This window comes from Phytophthora infestans, genomic scaffold (genome assembly GCF_000142945.1).
Source record: "Phytophthora infestans T30-4 supercont1.397 genomic scaffold, whole genome shotgun sequence".
In the NCBI taxonomy this organism is placed as follows: Eukaryota; Oomycota; class Peronosporomycetes; order Peronosporales; family Peronosporaceae; genus Phytophthora; species Phytophthora infestans.
This window is the reverse complement of record NW_003303362.1, coordinates 15054-18143: the sequence shown is the minus strand read 5'-3', so window position 1 is coordinate 18143 and position 3090 is coordinate 15054. Positions and strand designations below refer to the sequence as shown.

Here is a 3090-nt window from a genome sequence, read left to right as displayed (position 1 = left end):
TACTCAAGCTATGCATGCGTCGACGCTTTGCTACAAGAATGTCTGTATCGGATCATTGTTCTCTTGATATTTGTATACTTGATTAGGACTTCTTATTAGGAATAGACCCGAAAGGAAAGCTTAAATACAGAACAGAATTTCCACTCAAGCACACAGAGCGACGTCCGGCTTCCAGGTAAGCGTCTGGTCAAGCTTGTTTGAGTGTGTTTTGCCTGTCGGTGAACTCGAAGCTCTGTAGCGAGGGTTCATCCGGCAAGACCAAGAGACTGTGTGTCTTTAGCCGATTACTATCGGGAGGTATTACGTGACGGCTTATGTTTGCCTATTTGCACGTCTGGGAGTGCTCGTATTGCATCTCTTTTATTCTTCCAACCGAGTGTTGAACACTCGGTGACCTCGTAAAAGGCTTACCCGTGCCTGGTACCCGTCCGCTGTTGGGACCACGAGGATTCATAACACCTGCTAGCTTTGCTCGTGCTAGTAGCGTGTTCTTAGTTTTACTGGTTGGCCTATATAAGTAGTTTACAGGGTCCAGTATGTCCCGGTGCAAGGGCAGAACTGGGGTCTTCAGGTCCGCCCGAACGATCGTTTACTATACTAGTAGACGTATTGTTGTGGGAACGTCCTAACTACGTTTGTAGCTAGAGCTCACGTGGGAATTCCAACACCACAACTTGTGCCGCGACCCGGGAACAGATTGTGACCATTGTGAGCTGTTTGTATGGCCTTCCAGTTTACGAGCTACCAAGAGAAGAACAAGAAAACAAAAACAAGAAACATGGCGAAAAGACAACCGACAGCACCAGTTACGCCTGCCAAGTCTGGCGGGGCTCGAAACGAGAGTTCAAGCCCGGCTGCGCGCTTTGCAGCCGCCACCGAGCTTTCAGTGAGCTTCGATGACGAAGCGGACATCGGTCCTGACGCCCACGATTTTGAAGATTACGAGGACAGGACGCCGGCTCCAGAGCCAGGCGCAGCGACGCCGGAGACGGCCACGCTATCATCGGGGCTGAGCGGGGCGACCAGGACTCTTTCGAGGAACCTCGCCGACGTGCTCGATGATGTTGCGGGGTCGGAACCGGCCTACGAAGAATATGACGATGGGACCGAGGGTTCTAAACCTTCGGTGGCGAGTGCAAAGCATTCAGCACTGCTGAAGGCACCTCACCCACCTATCAACGGTGATTGCAGCGGGCTGCCGTAGCTTTAGCGTCAGAGGAAGACGTTCGACTCAAAGAGTCACTAATATTAAGTTCTTTATCCAAAGGACACTTACAGCCCAAGACCAGGGCTCAAAGCTAATACCTTAACTTTTATGCTTCAAAACCAGAATTGTTTTATTTACTATTATTGCGGCCAAGCCGCCTAGGGGTAAATGTATTGGTTTAACTGTCTACCATAGTTAAACCTAATCAAATGCATAACGTGTGGCTTTCGGCCAACGTACTGAGAGACCTTGTTAACTCTCCAGCTTATGTACTGAGAGTTTGTTAACTCTCCGGGTACTTCGTACCCCTGTGTGCTCCACACCATGTAACCCCGTTACACTCTCCCCCACTAAGATGAGAACATTCTGTTCTCGAAACTCTCCTCAGCGAGGGCACGTCTTGTTAAGACGGCGGAGGTTACTACACCTCACACCAGCGTTGTACAGCTCCGTGAGCTCACAAACGCCTACGCATCATTGATGCCCAACTTCTCGTCGTCGGCCCACGGCCCAATGTTCCAAGCGCAGCGCGCATCTTGCTCTCAAGCGGTCTCATACCTACGCTCGCGCTCCGCGCCTACTCCAAGAGCTGCAAACCGCTTAGAGCAATGCTCTTGCCTCATTCGAGTCGTCGACAACAGCTCAGCGGTTGAACACTCTCTTCACAAGCGATAGGTCGGTGGTTCGAGCCCACCAGGGCACAGCCCTCTCGTTCCATGAACGATTGTTCGCTTGGACAAGCTTAAGGGCAACACCCTTTTAGCTCAATGGTTGAGCGTTGGCTTTGAGAGCCACAGGACGGTGGTTCGAACCCACCAGGGCACAGCCCTCTCGTTCCATGAACGATTGTCCACGCTTGGACAAGCTTAAAGGCAATCCCCTTTTAGCTCAGTGGTCGAGCGTTGGCTTTAAAAGTCACAGGTCGGTGGCTCGAACCCACCAGGGCACAGCCCTCTCGTTCCATGAACGATTATCCACGCTTGGACAAGCTTAAAGGCAATCCCCTTTTAGCTCAGGGGTCGAGCGTTGGCTTTGGAAGTCACAGGGTCGGTGGTTCGAACCCACCAGGGCACAGCCCTCTCGTTCCATGAACTGTTGTCCTTAAATGGACAAGCTTAAGGGCAACGCCCTTTTCAGCTCAGTTGTCGAGCGTTGGCTTTGGAAGCCACAGGTCGGTGGTTCAAATCCACCCGGGCGCAGCCCTCTCATACCATGAGTAGTCCGTTCTCGGACTGACGCACGGGCATCGCCCTGATCTATAGCTCAATGGTAGAGCTCCGGCCTGTCAAGCCAAAGGCCAGTGGCTCGATCCCCGTCCGGGACACCACTTTCGCTGTTACAGCGCATCCACATTTGAATCATGCTCATCGAGCAAGTTGTTTCAAAACAACTATGCGTCTATCGAGACGCTTGTGCCTGAACCTTGTTCAGCACAACACGAAGCACCTGCTTCCTTCGGGACCATGTCCCTAATACTGCGAGGTCTCTCCACCTCCTGCTCCCGCTGCGAGCACCGCTCATACGTACGAGCTGGCTGCTACAGCCACGGGTCCTGAGCTCAACTACTGACCTGATCGCTCCCTACTCTAGTGGGAGGCGCCCAGCGCCTGGCGACGCTGTCGCACGCCACGGTGGCGCTTCGGCACATGATGTGCCCGGTCGTAAGCGTCAACGACGTCAGGGCAATCTTGCCGGAGGATAGCCTCAAACTCCCATGAGTTTCTGTGAGTGAGGGTAACCCCTCCACTTCACCAAGTACTGGGTACAACCCTGGCGTCTACGCCACGCCACAAGGCGTTCCACGTGAAAGTGAGCTCACCATGCTCATCGAGCAGAGCTGAAGGAGGCCTTGCTTCAGCTGGGCTCTCGTGGGAAGAGTCAGC

General features: G+C 53.2%; 1 non-coding gene across 1 annotated transcript; it reads left to right on the top strand.

The window, feature by feature from the left end:
* Positions 1-2208: 2208 nt before the first annotated feature.
* PITG_31592 lies at positions 2209-2281 on the top strand. Its single transcript has one exon. It is a non-coding gene; the product is annotated as a tRNA-Pro (tRNA).
* The last annotated feature ends 809 nt before the right edge of the window (positions 2282-3090 follow it).